General features: G+C 29.7%; 2 pseudogenes; both read right to left on the reverse strand.

The window, feature by feature from the left end:
* Positions 1 to 752: 752 nt before the first annotated feature.
* LOC131172553 (receptor-like protein 9DC3) lies at positions 753 to 4,032 on the reverse strand (annotated as a pseudogene).
* A 16,610-nt stretch (positions 4,033 to 20,642) lies between these two features.
* On the reverse strand, positions 20,643 to 23,637 carry LOC131173024 (receptor-like protein 9DC3; annotated as a pseudogene).
* Positions 23,638 to 27,767: the final 4,130 nt, after the last annotated feature.

Below are 27,767 nucleotides of genomic sequence, written 5' to 3' on the forward strand. Positions count from 1 at the left end.
CTGCATTACGTGCCTCTTGCTTTGTAACATACTCCACAAGTACAAAGCCTCAGTGGTTTCTGAACTTCATTGGCAAACTGAAGCTCCTGATCTGGCCTAATTACAATGACAAGAAATTAAAATCTAATACAAGATTCAAACCACGTAGCAACCTCCAAAACTCAACCTGTATACATCGCAAGCTGCCAAATTACAAGCAAATCCGCCCAGCCATAGCACCTCTATTGGTGCACAATGCCCACTGAGGCAGCTTTGGACACTCTTGGAAGTTGGAATAACACTATCGCCAGTATTTACCTTCGCCCTCCTACAGGAAGAGGAACCCAGCCAACCACATTGAAGGAAAAGACCCATTCATCAAAGCTATGTATATATATGTATAAGCTTAAATCATTGCCAATAAATACTTTCCAATGTACCATATATATAAAAAGAGTTTTAAATAAATCAATGTGTTTGGCGATTATTAGAAAAATGAATAAAAATAACCAACCAACATATAATTAAGGCTAATGAGAAATGGAACTCAGCCCAAACATGGCAGCTAAATTAAAATGAATTGCCACACCAACTGCCAAATCTTAGATGTACAAAAACCTTCTTTATCAAAGAGAGAAGCATAACAAGATAAATTTATACATGATAGAACGATTGTGCTAGATTTGCCCTGATCACATTCATATGCAGTATGTATCTGAGACTGTATCTTCATTTGGTCTGATCTTTTTAGTTATTCTTCATCTACCTAACAAGGTAGAAAAAAAAAAAAAAAAAAAAAGAATTGTAAGAAATTCATGGTAAATTGATACAATCTTATAGCAATTAGATCCAATATAGTGCTAATTAGCAATAAGAATATTTTCTTTCCTAAAAAAACAAATTAAGTATATTTAAATAAAAAGAAAGAAAAGGAAGGCTAATTAACCTGAGATTATATGCGAAGCAAGAAATATCACGATATATTACCTGTAAAAACCAGTCACATTGCAAAGTTTCTCTTTTATGAACATTAATTGCTAAATCTTTTTATCTTTCAATGCCCTTCATCTTCAACCATCCTCACAAGCCATGTAGGTTTTCTTGTTTTAAACACAACATATCCCATTTCAATTCCAAATATTACTCCACATGCATACCCTGCCAATATAGCATTCCACCCAAATCCATTTCTAGACTTGGAATCATCTTCCTTTGATGCTGTTGGTTTTTGCCTCTCTCCATTGTCACATTTTTCTAGCGGAAATCCACACAATCCCAAATTTCCTTTATATGAAGTGTTGTCAAATGTGTTGAACTGCTTTCCTCTTGGTATAGGCCCTTCAAGTTGATTATGTGAAACCCGAAATACTTCCAGAAATGTCAAGTATGCTAATTGCATTGGAATCCTTCCAACAAGAAGATTTGAAGAGAGGTCTAATGATTCCAAATTGCTCAAATTCCCTAATGATGGTTGAATATTGCCTGTGAGTTGATTGTGAGACAAGTTGAGCAACTTAAGTGATTTAAGTTTTCCAATTGACTGTGGGATCTCCCCTGTGAATTTATTGCCCGACAAATCAATGGATGTAAGAAGTGTTTGGATTTTCACCAACTCAGTCTCTAAGCCTTTGAGAGTCAGACTCACAGAATAATCATAAGAGGAATAATTTGGTGCCCCCATGTATTTCATATTCAAATCAAAGATCATCATTGCCTTGAAATTATTGAAATACTCCGCAGGTAAAGGTCCGCTAAACGTGTTGTTGGAGAGGTCAAAAATTCGCAGCTTTGAGAATGAATAATTGGCAGAGGTCCCTTTCACCAAACCATGAAATCTATTGGATTTTAGAATTAGAATTTGTAGCTTCGAAAGTGTTTCCAGAAAATGGGGGAATGTGTCATCTATATTATTGTTTCCGAGATCTAAAATTTCCAAATTTATACAATTGGAGATGGAAGGTGGGATTCTACCTTGCAATTGGTTACCATTGAAGTTCAAATATCTCAAGTTGCTGCCTATAGAAAACGTTTCAAGGATGGTTCCATGGAATTTGTTCATGCCCAAGTGCAATACTGAAAGATTGTTGCTGAAATTTCCCAAACATTGTGGCATGAAGCCGTTCAAACTATTGTTTGACAGGTCAAGAATTTCAAGAGAATTTAACTCGCAAACTGCAGAAGAGACTTCTCTTATCAATTTGTTGGATGAAAGAATGAGAATACTCAAGTTCGTAAGCTTGAAAATTGAACTTGGAATTGGGCCATGTAACAAGTTATTGGATAAATCAAGGTACACTAGACTTGAAAGCTTGCTTCCTTTGAAAGGGATGGGACCTGTAAAATTGTTTGAAGTTTGTAAAATAATTAGGAATTTGACCACTGAGATTGTTGTTTTGGAGTTCCAAAATTTGATACTGTAAATGAGGAGGGAAACTCACCATTAAAATTGTTATAGGAGAGGTCCAATGAAGAGAGTTCTTTAAGGCTTTCGAGTGAGGATGGAATTTGACCACTGAGATCGTTGTTGTTGAGCAACAAATTATCAAGCTGTTTAAGGTTTTCAAAGGAGGAGGGAATCTCATCATTCAAATTGTTATAAGAGAGGTCCAATGAATAGAGTTCCCCAAGGCTTCCAAGTGAGGATGGAATTTGATCACTGAGATTGTTGTTGTAAAGGTTCAAAGTATCAAGCTGTTTAAGGTTTCCAAACGAGGAGGGAATCTCACCACTAAAATTGTTATAAGAGAGGTCCAATGAATAGAGTTCCCCAAGGTTTCCAAATGAGGAGGGAATCTCACCATTAAAATTGTTAGAAGAGAGGTCCAATGAATAGAGTTCCCCAAGGTTTCCAAATGAGTAGGGAATCTCACCGTGAAAATTGTTATAGGAGAGGTCCAATGAATAGAGTGCCTCAAGGCTTCCAAGTGAGGATGGAATTTGACCGCTGAGATTATTATGAGAGATGTCCAAGTTAATGAGTTGAGTCAAGTTACCAAACAATTCCAAAGTTGAACCTCCAAAGTTGCAGGCACGAAGTTCCAGTGTTTCCAAGGACTTTAAATTACTAATGAAGTCATGGTCTAAATATATTGGAATTTTTGTCCCAGAAAGAGACAAGGAACGGAAGGAGTTATTCCAATTATGCCTAGGTAGGGAACCAGTGAGATCTTCATTGCCCGATAAATCGAGCAATTGGAGGTTTGGTCGTCGAATTATGTTGTCTGGGAATTTCCCTTGCAATTCACAAGAGGAGAGTGCAAGTGATGATATAGAAGAAGACAAATTCATCAAGGAACTAGTTGCAACCGAAGACAGGTTTACATCACTTAGGTCCAATTCCTGTAACTGGGTTAGGTTTTGAACAATCTCGTTAAAAACAGTGGCTTTGAGTATCAAATCATAATTCCTTGAAAGATCAAGCGAAACCAAACCAGACAGATAAGAAATTTCTAGTGGAATTCGGCCCTCAAAAACAGAGTAGTTTAGGTTAAGATATGATAAATTCAAAAACTGGCCAAACTGAGGTACAATTTGAGAGTTGTTGAAATGATTGTTAGAGAGGTCAAGCTTTTGGAGATGAGGAAGGAAGAAAAGAGTATTATTAGAATGGATGGTACCATAGAGCAAGCTAGAAGAAAGGTTAAGGCCAATTACATTACCCGTTTCTGTGTCGCAAGTGACCCCATCCCACAAGCAGCAATCTGTGCCCTTTTTCCAAGATTCAGTTTTGGGATAAGGCCTGGGGTAAGGGAAATCCCAGGGAGAGGCATTACTTCTAATGGAAAAGGTTTTCTTGAATTGGAGCAAGGCAAGACTCTGGTCATGTTGACACGGCATGGCTGGAGAGGAGGAATTGAAAGAAAAAGGTAAAGAAGAAGCAGCTCGGAAATGCAAGTGAAACAAAAGGAAGCAGAGAAAGTGAGCAAGCCATAGTAGACTAGCCATTCTCCTGAAGTGGAAAGCTAAAGTTGAAAAGTTGAGTTACTAAAAAATCAGTGTAAGCATTTGGTATTTATAATCCGAATGAAAGAATTTTGGAGTTTGGAGGGAGTTTCCTAAAGTCTGCAGGGCGTGATGACTGAAGACCAAATAAAGAAGCAGATAAATGACTCGCTCTTCTTTTACTTTTCATTCTTCAACACTTATAATTGAGTTGGACTCCACACTAACAAAAAATATTTATTATTTTAAAAAAAAATTTCTTAACTCCTATAGTAGGAGACGTAACTGAATTTGCATTGCTCAAGAGTCCACAAAAGTTTAAATAATAACAGTAGTAATCTAATATACATTATAATGCTAAAATTGAGAACTAATAGTTATAAGTAAATGCCAAGTGGTTTAATATGGCATTAAAATTAGTAAATTAACTTTAATTAAAGGAATTGGGAATTAGGAAAATATTATTAGGAAAAAATAAATTATTATTATTTTTTAAAATTCATTCTCCTTTTACCTTTTCTTGTTTCTTAGTTGTATAGTTATTTTATGATTTGTTTGGATTGAAAGAAATGGAGAGAAGGGAAAAAAATGATTTCGTCAATTCTTCTTGTTTAGACATTAAGTGGGATACAGAAAGAAAGAAGGAGAATATAAATAAAATTTCATTTCTCAAATCTTTTAATTAATTAATGCAAAATATTTTCCTTCAAATTAGAGTGAAATAGAAGAAAAATGTAGGAATACTAAGATGTTATTCATATTAAATTTTCTTTCTTTTTTTTTTTCTCTTCATTTTTCCTATTTACTTCCTCTTTATTTCGCTGCACAATTAAGGATACAACAAAGGGTCAGATGCAATATAGATTTTGAAAGTTTAAAATATCCTCTTCCAGGTGCTTCAATTTCTTCTACATCCCTTTTTGACACTCTCCTTCCTTCATTCACTCATTCACAATCAAGGATTGACTAAGCTAAATATGAATTTGCTATGAGGAAAAAAAAAAAAAAATCTGCATTCGTCAGCCACCAGTCTTGCTCTTCCAAATGTGAAGGAGACTTTACATCAAGAAATAGTGTGATCAGTTTCAATCCAAGCATAGGCGTCAATGCCAAGGCAGGGAGTTAATGACCTTAACTAGTTCACTGTTCAAAGTCTAATGGTGCAATTGCTATCTCAATCCAAGCTTCAAGTCACGTCAAGATGATTTATAAATAGGGCCGAGCAGAATTCGGTTCAAATCGAAAAATCGAATGGAATCGAGTCAATTCGATTCAATCGGTTCGATTTTAAAATTTAATCGATTCGGTTCGGTTTTAATTTATAAAAATTTTGGTTATTTCAGTTCGGTTCGGTTTTGAAGAGAAAAAAATCGGTTAAACCGAACCGAACTGAATAGTGATTTATATAGTCAAATCGAACCGAATCGATTTTTGAATTAATTTATTTTTATGAAAAATTTATGAATTATATTTAATTTTATATATATTAATTATTTAATTTCATTGATTAATGGTTATTAGGTTCAAACCAAAGTTAAAATTAGACCAAATAACTTGAAAATCAAGTCTAAAATAAAAAATCAATCAAAAATCAAACCGATTGGTTAAAACCGAATCGAACCGAAATAAAGTGATTCGGTTCGATTCGATTTTTTATCAATTTCGGTTCGGTTCAGTTTCTAAAATTGACGATTCGATTTTTATAATTTAATTCGGTTCGATTCGATTCGATTCGATTCGGTTTGAACCGATTGCTCACCCCTACTTATAACCATCAATATGTTTGGAGTATCAATTTCCGTAGGGTTCACAAAAATAACCTTAAGTACACAAATATATGGTACTAATCAACTGCTTCAATGAAGACAACTGTGGCCGTGATGACAAAGGCATGGATTTTAATGGCTAAACACTCCGTTTTCTCTTGTCCATTTTGCAGAGATAAAGCCTGTGACTTGACTTGTCATTTTCAATCAATTCATCTCTCTTCCTAATCCATTGAAGACTTGCAATTAGGAGAGTTTCTCCGTCGGAATAGAGGCACTAAGACAATGATTAATAATATAATATATAAGTCTGTGTTCATATGTGACAATAGTATCTCAAATTCTTTGGTGAGTATAAATTAAAGTTAAACACATTTTCTGACTTTGCTTTTTCTTTGATTATTAGACATATCAATCGATTTATAAATTGAATGATGAATTCTTCTTTTTCATTATATTCTACACCATTCTTTACGTATAACGAGTGAAATTTAATTTCTATGACATTTATTTTAACAAGCATTTAATTAGATGGATTCTCAAGCTTGATTTTGCTTTTCTTTGATTATTAGACATATCAATCAATTTCTAATTTGAATGATGACTTAACTTTATTCTTCACTGTATTCTATACCATTTTTTTACGCATAACAAGTGAAATTTAATTTCTATGACATTTATTTCCACAAGCATTTAATTAGATGGATTCTCAAGTCATTACTAGCATTTTTTTTTGGCAATTGATTTTGATAGAAACTTAAAACTTCACAGTTTTAGAGACAATTTTAGTACTATTAAGCTTAGCATAAAAATAATGATAAATTAAAAACTCAAGTATATATTTTTTTTTCTTTCATAAATTATGATATGTATGAAAAATATCCCTTGGACCAATTGAAGTGAGATCTTGACAAAGTTGCTGAAAGAGAAAATGTCCTCACCTTCCAACTAACGTTGAGCTAAGTTCAAGTGTTCCATGATGCAAAATAGCTCCTAACCGGTTAATGTAGCATGTCACAAGGTAGTGATTAGGCTTTTTTTTTTTTAAATTATTCATAGGAGCTCTAAAGATTGTATAATATTTGGTTGATTACAAAACAGAAGATAGTCCTTTCTATTAAATAACTTTCACCATATAGGTGATAACTCACAGTTAGTAATTAGGGAACGTCAAATTCGAAAACTTCTTATTTCTTATACCTTAAACATAGTAATTAGCTGATTTTTAGGTGATTAATGCAAATATGTATACATATGCTATAACAATTTCAAGTTTAGAGATTTTGATTTTAAGAATTTCGAGTAGTGGATTAAATTTTTAGTTTATTTTCTTTTTTTTTTAGTATATATTTTATTTTTGATTAATTATGAAACTTCGAAATTTTGTAAATTGTAATGTTCAAAAGTTTGTTATTTAAAATATTTAAATAGTTTTATTATATAAAAGTATAAATTTTTTTCATATCAATTTCAGTTTATTGTTGTTAGAATAATGCTTTTGAATTGCACGTAACCTTGTTTTACTAATTCAAAATTGGAATATTTCCTTGTCAATAATTAGTTCCTATTCTTTAGGAAACTGTTAGTCTTACTTGAGATTTTGTGGATCACGTAATCAGCTGCTAGGACTTAGAATTTTTATTGAATTTCTGTTATTCCAAGTTCTATATATGTAAGCTTGATGAATCAAATAAAATATATCTTCTGCTGCTATATTCTATTATTCTCTTCCATATATACCAACAATTGTCTTAAATTATCACTAGAATAAAACATTTATCCTCATTAGGAGGAATCCATCAACGTATGAAGACAATCCTATAAAAAAATAAAAAAAAAATGAAAATAATCCTACAAGTATTTTTAATTAAGTATTAGTCTTGAGTAGTAAATGATTTTGCCATAATTAAGTATTGTACTACTACATGTCGCTTCTAACCACCAATGCATATAATGTTTGGGAGTATCACTTCCAAACCAAAACAATAAGAAGTATATAAATACATAATAATAGTTGACAGCTTCTATGAAAATAAGTATGGCTTTGAAGACCAAGTCATGAATTTTAATGCCTTCAACACTCTATTTTCCCTTATCCATTTTCTAAAGATTAAAACAGTGACTTGACTTGTCATTTTCAATTATAAAATTTTAATAAAAAATTTTAAGAAATTCATTGACACACCTACCTATTAAGCCAAATTTGCATACCATTTCTTGGGGTTGGTTGGTTTGGGTTGAAAACTACACCACCCATCAAGTGGCGGGGAAAAAAACAGTGATCTAGATTGCTAATTGCTATGCGTTAAGCCATGAACTCTCTTTGGAGTCCTGGAATACACGCCCTACTAACTATTAATTATTTCTGTCTGAAGAAAAAAAATAATGAAGCTGCAGTAGAGTCGAAATCCCAATTGATAAAGAATTATGAAACTTCAGTGCCTTCGAGTCGAAATCCTAATTGATAGAGAATTAAGAAACTTCAGTGCCTTCGGGCTTAAGCTTAAGGAAGTTTAGTTTGGCTCAGTTAAATTTGCAAATAGAGTGAAAATGGTGAAATAGATTCATTCCTGTGCCAAGCCAAAGGCAAAGTGCACAAACTCCTTACCGCCTAGTAACTTCGTTGAATTTATTAGGTTATACAATAAAATATTGGTTTGTAATATATATATATATATTTTATATAATAATAAATGACATTCAAATTTTAAATATCTTAATTAAAATTAAAATATATCTACTTCTAATTAGAGGATATCTCCTCTTCTAATTAGAGGATATCTCCTTCAGAATAGAGCCCCAAGGTTGTGATTAATAACATAATAAGCCTTCATTGGTATGTAGCAATGGTAGATCAAATTCTATTTTTTATCATATTCTGCACCATTCTTTACGCAAAACAAGTGGAATTTAATTTCTATGACCTTTATTTCCACAATCATTTAATTGGATGGACTCTCAAGTTTGACTTCGCTTTTCTTTGATCGTTAGACATATCAATCCACTTCTAATTTGAATGATGACTTAAGTCTTTTATTCACCATTCTTTAGGCCAAACAAGTGGAATTTAATTTTTATGACATTTATTTCCACAAGTGTATAATTAGATGGATTCTCAAGTTTGACTTGGTTTTTCTTTGATTACTAGACAATATCAATCAATTTCTAATTTGAATGATGACTTAACTCCATTCTTCTCCATATTCTACACCATTTTTTAAGCATAACAAGTGAAATGACATTTATTTCCACAAGTATATAATTAGATGGATTCTCAAGTTTGACTTGGTTTTTCTTTGATTACTAGACAATATCAATCAATTTCTAATTTGAATGATGACTTAACTCCATTCTTCTCCATATTCTACACCATTTTTTAAGCATAACAAGTGAAATGACATTTATTTCCACAAGTATATAATTAGATGGATTCTCAAGTTTGACTTGGTTTTTCTTTGATTACTAGACAATATCAATCAATTTCTAATTTGAATGATGACTTAACTCTATTCTTCTCCATATTCTACACCATTTTTTAAGCATAACAAGTGAAATGACATTTATTTCCACAAGCATTTTATTAGATGGATTCTCAAGTCACTACTATAGCATTTTTCTTTTTTACAATTAATTTTCATTGAAACTTAAAAATTCATAGTTTAAGAGATGACTTTATTACTATTAAGCTAAGCATTATTTGTCTTTTTAATTATAAATGTTGACATTACTAACACATTAAAAAAAAAGAAAGAAAGAAAATTATTCTTCTCCAATGTAAAGAGAAGCACAATACCATTAATGTCGTTCAAGGTTTACTGTTAAATAGATTATTCTATCAGTTATTTTAAATGTTATTGTACATAATATCTCTGCATTTATTTAAATATATAGTTAAATCCTTCAATTTTTTTTATAAGCATATATATCATTAACCAAAAAGTCAGGAAAAACATAGCATACCTCGCTCATTTAAACCCTGGCCATTAGACCTCCCCAGTACAACTTTTTATTATATTAATTATCCTTAAACTTCTTAAAATACATAAATGTGCAATTTCTAACTTTAGTATTTTAATTAATCAAAACGGATTTCACATAATCATAACATTTTACTCCATGTAGATATCTCCCCATAATTTGTAGGTTTATATATCATTAATTCTGTAATTTTGAAGACATTATATTAGAGCACTTAATTTTCTTAATTAATTAAAAATAGTGATAAATGAATAAATTGCGATATATATGAAAGATATCCCTTGGACCAACTGAAGTGAGATCTTGACAAAGTTGCTGAAAGAGAAAATGTCCTCACCAACCAACTAACATTGAGCTAAAGTTCAAGTGTTCCATGACGCAAAATAGCTCCTAACCAGTTAATGTAACATGTCACAAGGAAGTGACTATGGTTTTTTTTTTTTTTTTTTTTTTTTTAATTTAATTATTCATAGGAGGTCTGAAGACTATATAATATTTGGTGGATCACAAAGCAAGAGATAGCCCGTTCTATTAAATAACTCTCACCTTACGGTTGATAAACTCACAATTTGCATAATTAGGGAAAGTCTCGAGAACATCTTATTCCTTATACCCTTAAACAATTTAGGTAATTGATGCAAATATGTATACATATGCTTTAACAATTTCAAGTTTAGAGATCTTGATTTTATGAAATTCAAGTACTGGATTAGTTTTATAGTCAATTTTTTTTTTTATTTTTATGAAATATTTTATTTGTGATTAATTGTGAAACTTCGAAATTTTGTAAATTGTAATGTTTAAAATTTTTTTTTATTTTTATTTAAAATATTTAAATATTTTAAATTTTTTCATATGAATTTCGGTTAATTATGTTATATTGATCTCTAGATTAAAACTTTTATCCTCAATAGGAGGAATCCATCAATGCATAAAGACAATCCTATAAAAAATAAAATAAAAATGAAAATAATCCTACAAGTATTTTTAATTAAGTATTAGTCTTGAGTAGTAAATGATTTTGCAATAATTAAGTATTGTACTACTACATGTCGCTTCTACCATTGCTTAAAGCTTTGGAATTGTGTATGCAATGCAATCTTTACTAGTGCCAGAATATACAAAGAAGATGTGTATATATATATATATATATATATATATTTTATATAATAATAAATGACATTCAAATTTTAAATATCTTAATTAAAATTAAAATATATCTACTTCTAATCAGAGGAGATCTCCTCAGAATAGAGCCCCAAGGTTGTGATTAATAACATAATAAGGTTATCATATTCTGCAACGTTCTTTACGCAAAACAAGTGAAATTTAATTTCTATGACCTTTATTTCCACAAGCATTTAGTTGGATGGACTAACAAGTGGAATTTAATTTCTATGACCTTTATTTCTACAAGCATTTAATTGGATGGACTCTCAAGTTTGACTTCGCTTTTCTTTGATTGTTAGACATATCAATCCACTTCTAATTTGAATGATGACTTAAGTCTTTTATTCACCATATTCTACACCATTCTTTAGGCCAAACAAGTGGAATTTAATTTTTATGACATTTATTTCCACAAGTATATAATTAGATGGATTCTCAAGTTCGCTTTTCTTTGATTACTAGACAATATCAATCAATTTCTAATTTGAATGATGATTTAACTCTATTCTTCTCCATATTCTACACCATTTTTAAGCATAACAAGTGAAATGACATTTATTTCCACAAGCATTTTATTAGATGGATTCTCAAGTCACTACTATAGCATTTTTCTTTTTTACAATTAATTTTCATTGAAACTTAAAACTTCATAGTTTAAGAGATGACTTTATTACTATTAAGCTAAGCATTATTTGTCTTTTTAATTATAAATGTTGACATTACTAACACATTAAAAAAAAAGAAAGAAAGAAAATTATTCTTCTCCAATGTAAAGAGAAGCACAATACCATTAATGTCGTTCAAGGTTTACTGTTAAATAGATTATTCTATCAGTTATTTTAAATGTTATTGTACATAATATCTCTGCATTTATTTAAATATATAGTTAAATCCTTCAATTTTTTTTATAAGCATATATATCATTAACCAAAAAGTCAGGAAAAACATAGCATACCTCGCTCATTTAAACCCTGGCCATTAGACCTCCCCAGTACAACTTTTTATTATATTAATTATCCTTAAACTTCTTAAAATACATAAATGTGCAATTTCTAACTTTAGTATTTTAATTAATCAAAACGGATTTCACATAATCATAACATTTTACTCCATGTAGATATCTCCCCATAATTTGTAGGTTTATATATCATTAATTCTGTAATTTTGAAGACATTATATTAGAGCACTTAATTTTCTTAATTAATTAAAAATAGTGATAAATGAATAAATTGCGATATATATGAAAGATATCCCTTGGACCAACTGAAGTGAGATCTTGACAAAGTTGCTGAAAGAGAAAATGTCCTCACCAACCAACTAACATTGAGCTAAAGTTCAAGTGTTCCATGACGCAAAATAGCTCCTAACCAGTTAATGTAACATGTCACAAGGAAGTGACTATGGTTTTTTTTTTTTTTTTTTTTTAATTTAATTATTCATAGGAGGTCTGAAGACTATATAATATTTGGTGGATCACAAAGCAAGAGATAGCCCGTTCTATTAAATAACTCTCACCTTACGGTTGATAAACTCACAATTTGCATAATTAGGAAAGTCTCGAGAACATCTTATTCCTTATACCCTTAAACAATTTAGGTAATTGATGCAAATATGTATACATATGCTTTAACAATTTCAAGTTTAGAGATCTTGATTTTATGAAATTCAAGTACTGGATTAGTTTTATAGTCAATTTTTTTTTTATTTTTATGAAATATTTTATTTGTGATTAATTGTGAAACTTCGAAATTTTGTAAATTGTAATGTTTAAAATGTTTTTTTATTTTTATTTAAAATATTTAAATATTTTAAATTTTTTCATATGAATTTCGGTTAATTATGTTATATTGATCTCTAGATTAAAACTTTTATCCTCAATAGGAGGAATCCATCAATGCATAAAGACAATCCTATAAAAAATAAAATAAAAATGAAAATAATCCTACAAGTATTTTTAATTAAGTATTAGTCTTGAGTAGTAAATGATTTTGCAATAATTAAGTATTGTACTACTACATGTCGCTTCTACCATTGCTTAAAGCTTTGGAATTGTGTATGCAATGCAATCTTTACTAGTGCCAGAATATACAAAGAAGATGTGTATATATATATATATATATATATATTTTATATAATAATAAATGACATTCAAATTTTAAATATCTTAATTAAAATTAAAATATATCTACTTCTAATCAGAGGAGATCTCCTCAGAATAGAGCCCCAAGGTTGTGATTAATAACATAATAAGGTTATCATATTCTGCAACGTTCTTTACGCAAAACAAGTGAAATTTAATTTCTATGACCTTTATTTCCACAAGCATTTAGTTGGATGGACTAACAAGTGGAATTTAATTTCTATGACCTTTATTTCTACAAGCATTTAATTGGATGGACTCTCAAGTTTGACTTCGCTTTTCTTTGATTGTTAGACATATCAATCCACTTCTAATTTGAATGATGACTTAAGTCTTTTATTCACCATATTCTACACCATTCTTTAGGCCAAACAAGTGGAATTTAATTTTTATGACATTTATTTCCACAAGTATATAATTAGATGGATTCTCAAGTTCGCTTTTCTTTGATTACTAGACAATATCAATCAATTTCTAATTTGAATGATGATTTAACTCTATTCTTCTCCATATTCTACACCATTTTTTAAGCATAACAAGTGAAATGACATTTATTTCCACAAGCATTTTATTAGATGGATTCTCAAGTCACTACTATAGCATTTTTCTTTTTTACAATTAATTTTCATTGAAACTTAAAACTTCATAGTTTAAGAGATGACTTTATTACTATTAAGCTAAGCATTATTTGTCTTTTTAATTATAAATGTTGACATTACTAACACATTAAAAAAAAAGAAAGAAAGAAAATTATTCTTCTCCAATGTAAAGAGAAGCACAATACCATTAATGTCGTTCAAGGTTTACTGTTAAATAGATTATTCTATCAGTTATTTTAAATGTTATTGTACATAATATCTCTGCATTTATTTAAATATATAGTTAAATCCTTCAATTTTTTTTATAAGCATATATATCATTAACCAAAAAGTCAGGAAAAACATAGCATACCTCGCTCATTTAAACCCTGGCCATTAGACCTCCCCAGTACAACTTTTTATTATATTAATTATCCTTAAACTTCTTAAAATACATAAATGTGCAATTTCTAACTTTAGTATTTTAATTAATCAAAACGGATTTCACATAATCATAACATTTTACTCCATGTAGATATCTCCCCATAATTTGTAGGTTTATATATCATTAATTCTGTAATTTTGAAGACATTATATTAGAGCACTTAATTTTCTTAATTAATTAAAAATAGTGATAAATGAATAAATTGCGATATATATGAAAGATATCCCTTGGACCAACTGAAGTGAGATCTTGACAAAGTTGCTGAAAGAGAAAATGTCCTCACCAACCAACTAACATTGAGCTAAAGTTCAAGTGTTCCATGACGCAAAATAGCTCCTAACCAGTTAATGTAACATGTCACAAGGAAGTGACTATGGTTTTTTTTTTTTTTTTTTTTTTTTAATTTAATTATTCATAGGAGGTCTGAAGACTATATAATATTTGGTGGATCACAAAGCAAGAGATAGCCCGTTCTATTAAATAACTCTCACCTTACGGTTTATAAACTCACAATTTGCATAATTAGGGAAAGTCTCGAGAACATCTTATTCCTTATACCCTTAAACAATTTAGGTAATTGATGCAAATATGTATACATATGCTTTAACAATTTCAAGTTTAGAGATCTTGATTTTATGAAATTCAAGTACTGGATTAGTTTTATAGTCAATTTTTTTTTTATTTTTATGAAATATTTTATTTGTGATTAATTGTGAAACTTCGAAATTTTGTAAATTGTAATGTTTAAAATGTTTTTTTATTTTTATTTAAAATATTTAAATATTTTAAATTTTTTCATATGAATTTCGGTTAATTATGTTATATTGATCTCTAGATTAAAACTTTTATCCTCAATAGGAGGAATCCATCAATGCATAAAGACAATCCTATAAAAAATAAAATAAAAATGAAAATAATCCTACAAGTATTTTTAATTAAGTATTAGTCTTGAGTAGTAAATGATTTTGCAATAATTAAGTATTGTACTACTACATGTCGCTTCTACCATTGCTTAAAGCTTTGGAATTGTGTATGCAATGCAATCTTTACTAGTGCCAGAATATACAAAGAAGATGTGTATATATATATATATATATATATATTTTATATAATAATAAATGACATTCAAATTTTAAATATCTTAATTAAAATTAAAATATATCTACTTCTAATCAGAGGAGATCTCCTCAGAATAGAGCCCCAAGGTTGTGATTAATAACATAATAAGGTTATCATATTCTGCAACGTTCTTTACGCAAAACAAGTGAAATTTAATTTCTATGACCTTTATTTCCACAAGCATTTAGTTGGATGGACTAACAAGTGGAATTTAATTTCTATGACCTTTATTTCTACAAGCATTTAATTGGATGGACTCTCAAGTTTGACTTCGCTTTTCTTTGATTGTTAGACATATCAATCCACTTCTAATTTGAATGATGACTTAAGTCTTTTATTCACCATATTCTACACCATTCTTTAGGCCAAACAAGTGGAATTCAATTTTATGACATTTATTTCCACAAGTATATAATTAGATGGATTCTCAAGTTCGCTTTTCTTTGATTACTAGACAATATCAATCAATTTCTAATTTGAATGATGATTTAACTCTATTCTTCTCCATATTCTACACCATTTTTTAAGCATAACAAGTGAAATGACATTTATTTCCACAAGCATTTTATTAGATGGATTCTCAAGTCACTACTATAGCATTTTTCTTTTTTACAATTAATTTTCATTGAAACTTAAAACTTCATAGTTTAAGAGATGACTTTATTACTATTAAGCTAAGCATTATTTGTCTTTTTAATTATAAATGTTGACATTACTAACACATTAAAAAAAAAGAAAGAAAGAAAATTATTCTTCTCCAATGTAAAGAGAAGCACAATACCATTAATGTCGTTCAAGGTTTACTGTTAAATAGATTATTCTATCAGTTATTTTAAATGTTATTGTACATAATATCTCTGCATTTATTTAAATATATAGTTAAATCCTTCAATTTTTTTTATAAGCATATATATCATTAACCAAAAAGTCAGGAAAAACATAGCATACCTCGCTCATTTAAACCCTGGCCATTAGACCTCCCCAGTACAACTTTTTATTATATTAATTATCCTTAAACTTCTTAAAATACATAAATGTGCAATTTCTAACTTTAGTATTTTAATTAATCAAAACGGATTTCACATAATCATAACATTTTACTCCATGTAGATATCTCCCCATAATTTGTAGGTTTATATATCATTAATTCTGTAATTTTGAAGACATTATATTAGAGCACTTAATTTTCTTAATTAATTAAAAATAGTGATAAATGAATAAATTGCGATATATATGAAAGATATCCCTTGGACCAACTGAAGTGAGATCTTGACAAAGTTGCTGAAAGAGAAAATGTCCTCACCAACCAACTAACATTGAGCTAAAGTTCAAGTGTTCCATGACGCAAAATAGCTCCTAAACAGTTAATGTAACATGTCACAAGGTAGTGACTATTTTTTTTTTTTTTTTTTTTTTTTTTTTTTTTTTAATTTAATTATTCATAGGAGGTCTGAAGACTATATAATATTTGGTGGATCACAAAGCAAGAGATAGCCCGTTCTATTAAATAACTCTCACCTTACGGTTGATAAACTCACAATTTGCATAATTAGGGAAAGTCTCGAGAACATCTTATTCCTTATACCCTTAAACAATTTAGGTAATTGATGCAAATATGTATACATATGCTTTAACAATTTCAAGTTTAGAGATCTTGATTTTATGAAATTCAAGTACTGGATTAGTTTTATAGTCAATTTTTTTTTTATTTTTATGAAATATTTTATTTGTGATTAATTGTGAAACTTCGAAATTTTGTAAATTGTAATGTTTAAAATGTTTTTTTATTTTTATTTAAAATATTTAAATATTTTAAATTTTTTCATATGAATTTCGGTTAATTATGTTATATTGATCTCTAGATTAAAACTTTTATCCTCAATAGGAGGAATCCATCAATGCATAAAGACAATCCTATAAAAAATAAAATAAAAATGAAAATAATCCTACAAGTATTTTTAATTAAGTATTAGTCTTGAGTAGTAAATGATTTTGCAATAATTAAGTATTGTACTACTACATGTCGCTTCTACCATTGCTTAAAGCTTTGGAATTGTGTATGCAATGCAATCTTTACTAGTGCCAGAATATACAAAGAAGATGTGTATATATATATATATATATATATATTTTATATAATAATAAATGACATTCAAATTTTAAATATCTTAATTAAAATTAAAATATATCTACTTCTAATCAGAGGAGATATCCTCAGAATAGAGCCCCAAGGTTGTGATTAATAACATAATAAGCCTTCATTGGTACGTGGCAATGGTAGATCAAATTCTATTTTTTATCATATTCTGCAACGTTCTTTACGCAAAACAAGTGAAATTTAATTTCTATGACCTTTATTTCCACAAGCATTTAGTTGGATGGACTAACAAGTGGAATTTAATTTCTATGACCTTTATTTCCACAAGCATTTAATTGGATGGACTCTCAAGTTTGACTTCGCTTTTCTTTGATTGTTAGACATATCAATCCACTTCTAATTTGAATGATGACTTAAGTCTTTTATTCACCATATTCTACACCATTCTTTAGGCCAAACAAGTGGAATTTAATTTTTATGACATTTATTTCCACAAGTATATAATTAGATGGATTCTCAAGTTCGCTTTTCTTTGATTACTAGACAATATCAATCAATTTCTAATTTGAATGATGATTTAACTCTATTCTTCTCCATATTCTACACCATTTTTTAAGCATAACAAGTGAAATGACATTTATTTCCACAAGCATTTTATTAGATGGATTCTCAAGTCACTACTATAGCATTTTTCTTTTTTACAATTAATTTTCATTGAAACTTAAAAATTCATAGTTTAAGAGATGACTTTATTACTATTAAGCTAAGCATTATTTGTCTTTTTAATTATAAATGTTGACATTACTAACACATTAAAAAAAAAGAAAGAAAGAAAATTATTCTTCTCCAATGTAAAGAGAAGCACAATACCATTAATGTCGTTCAAGGTTTACTGTTAAATAGATTATTCTATCAGTTATTTTAAATGTTATTGTACATAATATCTCTGCATTTATTTAAATATATAGTTAAATCCTTCAATTTTTTTTATAAGCATATATATCATTAACCAAAAAGTCAGGAAAAACATAGCATACCTCGCTCATTTAAACCCTGGCCATTAGACCTCCCCAGTACAACTTTTTATTATATTAATTATCCTTAAACTTCTTAAAATACATAAATGTGCAATTTCTAACTTTAGTATTTTAATTAATCAAAACGGATTTCACATAATCATAACATTTTACTCCATGTAGATATCTCCCCATAATTTGTAGGTTTATATATCATTAATTCTGTAATTTTGAAGACATTATATTAGAGCACTTAATTTTCTTAATTAATTAAAAATAGTGATAAATGAATAAATTGCGATATATATGAAAGATATCCCTTGGACCAACTGAAGTGAGATCTTGACAAAGTTGCTGAAAGAGAAAATGTCCTCACCAACCAACTAACATTGAGCTAAAGTTCAAGTGTTCCATGACGCAAAATAGCTCCTAACCAGTTAATGTAACATGTCACAAGGTAGTGACTATGTTTTTTTTTTTTTTTAATTTAATTTAATTATTCATAGGAGGTCTGAAGACTATATAATATTTGGTGGATCACAAAGCAAGAGATAGCCCGTTCAATTAAATAACTTTCACCTTACGGGTGATAAACTCACAATTTGCATAATTAGGGAAAGTCTCGAGAACATCTTATTCCTTATACCCTTAAACAATTTAGGTAATTGATGCAAATATGTATACATATGCTTTAACAATTTCAAGTTTAGAGATCTTGATTTTATGAAATTCAAGTCCTGGATTAGTTTTATAGTCATTTTTTTTTTTAATTTTTATGAAACTTCGAAATTTTGTAAATTGTAATGTTTAAAATGTTTTTTTATTTTTATTTAAAATATTTAAATATTTTAAATTTTTTCATATGAATTTCGGTTAATTATGTTAGATTGATCTCTAGATTAAAACTTTTATCCTCAATAGGAGGAATCCATCAATGCATAAAGACAATTCTATAAAAATAAATAAATAAAAATGAAGACAAACTTCACTTGTGCCAGAATCATCATAGGCTTGAATTTGGGCTTTTATTCCAAATTTGTGTTTAAAATATATTTTAAAATGATAGAATTCTTTTGAATTTTCTTAAAATAATAGGAGCATGACGAGTAGGTAGGACAAGGCTAGTTTTCTCCTTTTTTCCATCCCTGCCTCATTAGGTATCAAGGAGGAGGACCCAAGTGAAAATGGCCAAGGAGAAGGTAAAGCAGGAAGGGATTTCTCATTTTAATTCTTTAATTTTATAATAAAAAAATATATATACTTAAAATATTTTATCATAACGTACAAATATACATCATATGAACACAAAAATTAAGGTGGATCGAAGTGGAGATGGAGGCAGGAAGCCTTAATCTCATCCTTGCCCCATTACCATTAATGGAGTGGAATTTCTTTTTGATTGGGCTGCTCACGTACTCACATTAGACCCATCCATAAGGGCGCAAATTGGGAGAGCCATGGTTATGATCAATGGGATCCCAAATCTTGAAGGGGGCCTTGGATAGACCTGTTTAAATATGGTGTGTGACCTCGGTGATTTCATTCAACTGAATGGCAGTAAGTCAATTGCACTTAATTAGCTTGGTTAGGTTTGGTATAAGACAAAATTTATTATCTTCATTTTTTCAGAAAAGGAATAGAGAGAAACAAAATAAAGTCATGCATGCTGCAACAATTAAAGAACCTACTCAGAGCCTCTTGCAACCGCATCAATCCAGCTAAAAAAGAATGGGCATAATGTGCCAGTCAATCAGCACATAAGTTGGCGTCACGATAAATATGATGAAAATGGACCTACCGATCCTTGTTCAACAAATGGCAAATATAGTACAAGATTGATATATTGTAGGTCAAATTGCATTCGAAATAAAGGAATATACAGTCAGAATATAGCTCAAGAATAACAAAATAGAAATTAAAATCTAACACAAGTTCCCAATCTTAGACATACAAAAACTTTCATTATTTTAAGAAAACTTATATATGTAGAAAACAGAGACAGAGAGAAGCATAACAAGATAAATTTTTACATGATAGAACAATTGAGCTTGATTTGCCCCCACATTCACATGTGCTATGCATCTAACACTGTATCTTCATTTGGCCGCATCTTCTTAGTTATTCTTCACCTGCCTAACAAGGTAGAAAATTCAAAAAAAAAAAAAAAAAAAAGGAATTGTAAAAAATTCATGGTAAATGGATAAAATCTTATAACAAGAAGATCAAATATTGTGCTAATTAACAATAAGAATAATTTATTTCCTAAAAAAACAATTTATGCATATTTATATAAAAAGAGATTAAAAAAAAAAGAAAAGAAAGCTAATTAACCTGAAATTATATGCAAAGCAAGAAATATCACGAAATATTACCTGCAAACACCAGTCACATTGAAAGTTTCCCTTTGAAGATTAATTGCTAAATCTTTTTGGCTTTCGATGCCCTTCACCTTCAACCATCCTCACAAACCATGTAGGTTTTCTTGTTTTAAACACAACATATCCCGTTACAACACCAAATATTACTCCACATCCATACCCTGCCAATACAGCTTTCCATCCAAATCCATTTTTAGACTTGGAATCATCTTCCTTTGATGTTGTTGGTTTTTTCCTCTCCCCATTGTCACATTTTTCTAGTGGAAGTCCACACAATCTCAAATTTCCTTCATATGAGGTGCTATCGAATGTGTTGAACTGCTTTCCTTCTGGAATAGGTCCTTCAAGTTGATTATGTGAAACCCGAAACACTTCCAAAAATGTCAAATATGTCAACTGCATTGGAATCCTTCCAACAAGAAGATTTGAAGAGAGGTCTAAAGATTCCAAATTGCTCAAATTCCCCAATGACGGTTGAATATTGCCTGTGAGTTGATTGTGAGACAAGTTGAGCAACTTAAGTGATTTAAGTTTTCCAATTGACTGTGGGATCTCCCCTGTGAATTTATTGCCCGACAAATCAATGGATGTAAGAAGTGTTTGGATTTTCACCAACTCAATCTCTACGCCTTTGAGTGTCAGACTCACAGAATAATCATATGAAGAATAATTTGGTGCTCCCATGTATTTCATATTCAAATCAAAGATCATCATTGCCTTGAAATTATTGAAATACTCTGCAGGTAAAAGTCCGTTAAACGTGTTGTTGGAGAGGTCAAAAATTCGTAGCTTTGAGAATGAATAATTGGTAGAGGTCCCTTTCACCAAACCATGAAATTTATTGGATTTTAGAATTAGAATTTGTAGCTTCGAAAGTGTTTCCAGAAAATGGGGGAATGTGTCATCTATATTATTGTTTCCAAGATCTCAAATTTCCAAATTTATACAATTGCAGATGGAAGGTGGAATTTTCCCTTGCAATTGGTTACCATTGAAGTTCAAATATCTCAAGTTGTTGCCTATTGAAAACGTTTCAAGGATGGTTCCATGGAATTTGTTCATGCCCAAGTGCAATACTGAAAGATTGTTGCTGAAATTTCCCAAACATTGTGGCATGAAGCCGTTCAAACTATTGTTTGACAGGTCAAGAATTTCAAGAGAATTTAACTCGCAAACTGCAGAAGAGACTTCTCCTATCAATTTGTTGGATGAAAGAATGAGAACACTTAAGTTCACAAGTTTGAAAATTGAACTTGGAATTCGGCCATGTAACAAGTTATTGGATAAATCGAGATATTCTAACCTTGAAAGCCTGCTTCCTTGGAAAGTGATGGGACCTGTAAAATTGTTTAAAGTTTGTAAAATAATTAGGAATTTGACCACTGAGATTGTTGTTTTAGAGGTCCAAAATTTGAAGTTGTTTAAGGTTTTCAAATGAGGAAGGAAACTCACCTTTAAAATTGTTATAGGAGAGATCCAATGATAAGACGACTTTAAGCCTCGTAAGTGAGGATGAAATTTGACCACTGAGATTGTTGTTGCTGAGGTCCAAAATTACAAGATGTTTAAGGTTTTCAAATGAGGAGGGAATCTCACCATTAAAATTGTTATAGGAGAGGTCCAATGAGGAGAGTTTCTTAAGGCTTCCAAGTAAGGATGGAATTTGACCACTGAGATTGTTTTTGTGGAGGTACAAACTGTCAAGCTGTTTAAGGTTTTCAAATGAGGAGGGAATCTCACCATTAAAGTTGTTATAGGAGAGGTCCAATGAGGAGAGTTCCTTAAGGCTTCCGAGTAAGGATGGAATTTGACCACTGAGATTGTTTTTATAGAGGTACAATCTTTCAAGCTGTTTAAGGTTTTCAAATGAGGGAATCTCACCATTAAAATTGTTATAGGAGAGGTCCAATGAGGAGAGATTCTTAAGGCTTCCAAGTAAGGATGGAATTTGACCATTGAGGTTGTTGTTGTAAAGGTATAAAGTATCAAGCTGTTCAAAATTTTCCAATGAGGATGGAATCTCACCACTAAAATTGTTATAGGAGAGGTCCAATAAAACCAATTTGGATAGATGACAGATATCTGGGAATTTCCCTTGCAATTGGCATTCTCTGAGTTTGAGAGATGTCAAAGAAGAAGACAAATTCATCAAGGAACTGAGTGCAACCAAAGACATGTTTGCACCACTCAAGTCCAATTCTTGTAACTGGGTTAGGTTTTGAACAAGCTTTTTAAAATAAGTGCTTTCTTGTATCAAATCATAGTTATCAGAAAGATCAAGTGAAACCAGTACAGATAGATGACTGATATCTGGGAATTTCCCTTCCAATGTACAAGAATAGAGTTTGAGAGATGTCAAAGAAGAAGTCAAATTCATCAAGGAACTAGTTGCAACCGAAGACAGGTTTACATCACTTAGGTCCAATTCCTGTAACTGGGTTAGGTTTTGAACAATCTCGTTAAAAACAGTGGCTTTGAGTATCAAATCATAATTCCTTGAAAGATCAAGCGAAACCAAACCAGACAGATAAGAAATTTCTAGTGGAATTCGGCCCTCAAAAACAGAGTAGTTTAGGTTAAGATATGATAAATTCAAAAACTGGCCAAACTGAGGTACAATTTGAGAGCCATTGAAATCATTGTTAGAGAGGTCAAGCTTTTGGAGATGAGGAAGGAAGAAAAGAGTATTATTAGAATGGATGGTACCATAGAGCAAGCTAGAAGAAAGGTTAAGGCCAATTACATTACCCGTTTCTATGTCGCAAGTGACCCCATCCCACCAGCAGCAATCCGTGCCCTCTTTCCAAGACTCAGTCTTTGGATAAGGCTTGGGGTAAGGGAAATCCCAGGAAGAGGCATCACTTGTGATGGAAAAGGTTTTCTTGAATTGGAGCAAGGCAAGACTCTGGTCATGCTGGCACAGCATGGCAGCAGAGGAATTAAAAGAAAAAGATAGAGAAGAAGCTTGAAAATGCAAGTGAAACAAAAGGAAGCAGAGAACGTGAGCAAGCCACAGTAGACTAGCCATTCTCTTGAAGTGGAAAGCAAAAGTTGAAAAGTTTGAGTTACTAAAAAATCAGTGTAACCATTTGGAATTTATAATCCGAATGGAGAGAGGAAAAATAATTTCTATATTATGAGTTATTGGTTTGCAATTCTGTAGGACGTGAAGACCGAAGACCAAAGAAGCAGACAAACACTCTTCTTTTACCATTTTTTTTTAATGGAACTTTTTTTTTCTATCTTCAATGATTATAATAGAGTTAGACTTTACACTAACAAAGAAGATATTAGATTTTTATACTCTAGATTAGTTTAAACAACAAGACTACTTCAAATTACAGCCTTTTTGCTTTGATCTTAATTGAATAGCAGATGCTCTATATCACAGCTTTGCATAGTTTATTATTATTAGCTAATATTTTTTTTTGTTATATATTAATTTTTAAAACATTAACAAAAAAGGTTTTCTCAACTCCTCTATGAGGAGATATACAACTTAATTTGCATTACAGTGGTTATATATATATATAAAATTAAATGCCTATACTAGTTTTAATATGGTCTTAAAATTAGTAAATTAGCTATAATTAAGGAAAGAATCTAAAAAATATTATTTATTAACACGATATTAAACATCCGATCCTATATCATTAAAAATAAATAAATTAGTACATAATTATGTTAGATATCAAATACCTAGCCTCTTCATCCTTTTACAGGGTGCTTTGATTTCTCCTAGACACTCATTTTCTTTCTTTTTTTTACTCTCCTCTCTCACTTTCTTCATTTTAAGATTGATATTTTACATTCTCTCTTTCTTCCTCTCCAAAATTGAGATAATAAACACATAAAACATAAAATTAAAGAAATTTTGTATGGTGTAACTTAGTTAATATATTTGTACTTGTTTTTATATTTCTCTAATATATATATATATATATATATATATATATATATATATATATTTCCAATTTATCATAGAAGTGAATTATTTCCAATTTATGTATTTATTCAACAAGACTTATAACTACTAATGAATATAATTTTTAGGAGTATCACTTGCTAAAGGATTCACAAAAATAGTAATACATTATAAAAGTCGCTTCTATCATGACAAGTATGGCCGTGAAGACCAGGGCAAGCATTTTAATGGCTTCAATTTCTCCAGTTTTTAACAATGAAATATTAAAAATAATAATTTTAATATTAAATAATTTTTGTTTCATGTACTTCAATTTCTTTTTTTAATTTGTTTTTAATTAAAGTTTTAAATAATTTTAATATTTAAAAATTTAAAATTATATTTTATTATTAAAAAATTATTTTATTAGATGTTGAAAGTATAAATTTATTTGGTTTTTTTTTTTTTTTTTTTTTTTTTTTTTTTTTTTTTTTTTTTACAATTCTCTTTAAAAATAAAGAAGATTGTATACTGGTAATGATTGCATTCAAACCTCTAATCAATAAATTGATGCATGAGCATGAGGTGCGGATTAGCTAAGCTAAAATCTGAATCTGCTATTAAAAAATAATATGTATTCGTCAGCTTCCAGTCTTGCTCTGCCAAATATGAAGGAACTTTGCATCTAGAAATAGTTTGATCTATTTCAATCCAAGCGCAGGCGTGAACGCCGGGGCAGGGAGTTAATGAGTAATGACCTTATCTATTTCATTGTTGAATGTCTACTGCTATCTCAATCCAAGCTTCAAAGGAGGTTTCAGTTAAGTCAAGACGACTTATTTTGAAGATAATGTTCGGGAGTGTCAATTTCCATAAGGTTTCAATTTCCATAGGGTTTCACTTTCCATAGTCGACTATTTCTATCAAGACAAGTATGACTACGAGGACGAAGGCATGGGTTTTAAAGGCTTCAACACTCTATTTTCCCTTGTCCATTTTCTCGAGATAAAGACTTGTCATTTTCAATTATAAAATAATGAAGCTTTAATTAGCAGAGTCGAAATCCTAATTGATAAAGAATAATGAAGCTCCTTACCCACTAGATTAACTTCATTCAATTTATTAGGTTATGCAATGAAAATATTGGTTTGTAATCTCAAATTATATATATATATATATATATATATATATATATATATATATATATATATATATATATTACAATTAAAATATACATACTTTTAATTAGAGGAGTATCTCCATCAGAACAGAGCCACTAAGACTCTGATTAATAACATAATAAGTCTTTATTCACATGTGGCAATGGTAGACCAAATTCTTTGGTGCATGTGAATTGAAGTTAAGAAATTTTCTGGCTTTGCTTTTCTTTGATTATTGGACATATCAATCAACTTCTAATTTGTATGATGACTTATGTCTAGTCTTCATCATATTTTGCACCATTCTTTAGGCAAAACAACTAGAAATTAATTTTTATGGCATTTATTTCCACAAGCATATAATTAGATAGATTCTCAACTTTGACTTAGTTTTTCTTTGATTATTAGACATATCAATCAATTTCTAATTTTAATAATGACTTACCTCTATTCTTCACCATATTCTACACCATTCTTTAAGCATAACAAGTGGAATTTAATTTCTATGCCATTTATTTCCACAAGCATTTAATTAGATAGATTCTCAACTTTGGCTTAGTTTTTCTTTGATTATTAGACATATCAATCAATTTCTAATTTTAATAACGACTTAACTCTATTCTTCACCATATTCTACACCATTCTTTAAGCATAACAAGTGGAATTTAATTTCTATGCCATTTATTTCCACAAGCATTTAATTAGATGGATTCTCAAGTCACTACTAGCATTTTTCTATTTTACAATTAATTTTGATGGAAACTTAAAACTTCATAGTTTTAGAGATGACTTTAATACTATGAAGCTAAGCATTACCTGTCATTTTAATTATAAATGTTGATATTACTAACATATAAAAAAATAAAAAAGAAAGAAAGAAAATTATTCTCCTCCAATGCAAAGAGACCAAGCACAATACAATGAATGTCATTCAAGGTTCACAGCTAAATAGATTATTCTATCAGTTTATTTCAAATGTTATTATACATAATATTTCTAGATTTATTTAAATATATAGTTAAATCCTTGAATTTTTTTTTTTTGATAAGCATATATATTATTAATCAAAAAGCCAGGAAAAAATTTAGCATGTATTGCCATCTAAACCTCGATCATCAGGCCTCCCCAGTACAACTCTTTATTGTATTAATTATCCTCAACTTCATAAAATACGAAAATATGCAATTTCAAACTTTAGTATTTTAATTAATCAAAACGGATTGCACATAATCATAACATTTTACTCCATATAGATATCACCCCATAATTTGCAGATTGATATATCATTAATTCTGTAATTTTCAAGACATTAATCAGAGAACTTAATTTTCTTAATTAATTAAAAATTATGATAAATGAAAAACCCCAGTATATATTTTTTCTTTCATAAATTATGATAAAAATGAAAGATATCCCTTGGACCAACTGAAGTGAGATCTTAACAAAGTTGCTGAAAGAGAAAATGTCCTCACCATCCAACTAACATTGAGCTAAAGTTCAAATGTTCCATGACGCAAAATAGCTCCTAACCAGTTAATGTAACATGTCACAAGGCAGTGATTAGGATTTTTTTTCTTTTTTTTAATAAATTATTCGTAGGAGGTCTGAAGACTATATAATATTTGGTGGATCACAAAGCAAGAGATAGCCCGTTCTATTAAATAACTTTCACCATACGGGTGATAAACCAGTATTTTAAGTATTTAATTGATAAAGAATAATGAAGCTCCTTACCGACAAGATTAACTTCGTTGAATTTATTAGGTTATACGAATGAAAATATTGGTTTGTAATCTCAAATTATAATTAAAATATATATATATATATATATATATGAGATTTTATTTTTTTTATAAAATGAAAAAAGACATTCAAATTTCAAATATCTTAATTATAATTAAAATGTACCTACTTTTAAATAGAGGAGTATCTCCATCAGAATAGAGCCACTAAGACTATGATTAATTACATAATAAGGTTTTGTTCGTATGTGATAATGGTATACCAAATTCTTAGGTGCATGTAAATTAAAGTTAAACACATTATCTAACTTCACTTATCTTTGATTTTTAGACATATCAATCAACTTCTAAT

Source organism: Hevea brasiliensis, chromosome 14 (genome assembly GCF_030052815.1).
Source record: "Hevea brasiliensis isolate MT/VB/25A 57/8 chromosome 14, ASM3005281v1, whole genome shotgun sequence".
NCBI lineage: Eukaryota > Viridiplantae > Streptophyta > Magnoliopsida > Malpighiales > Euphorbiaceae > Hevea > Hevea brasiliensis.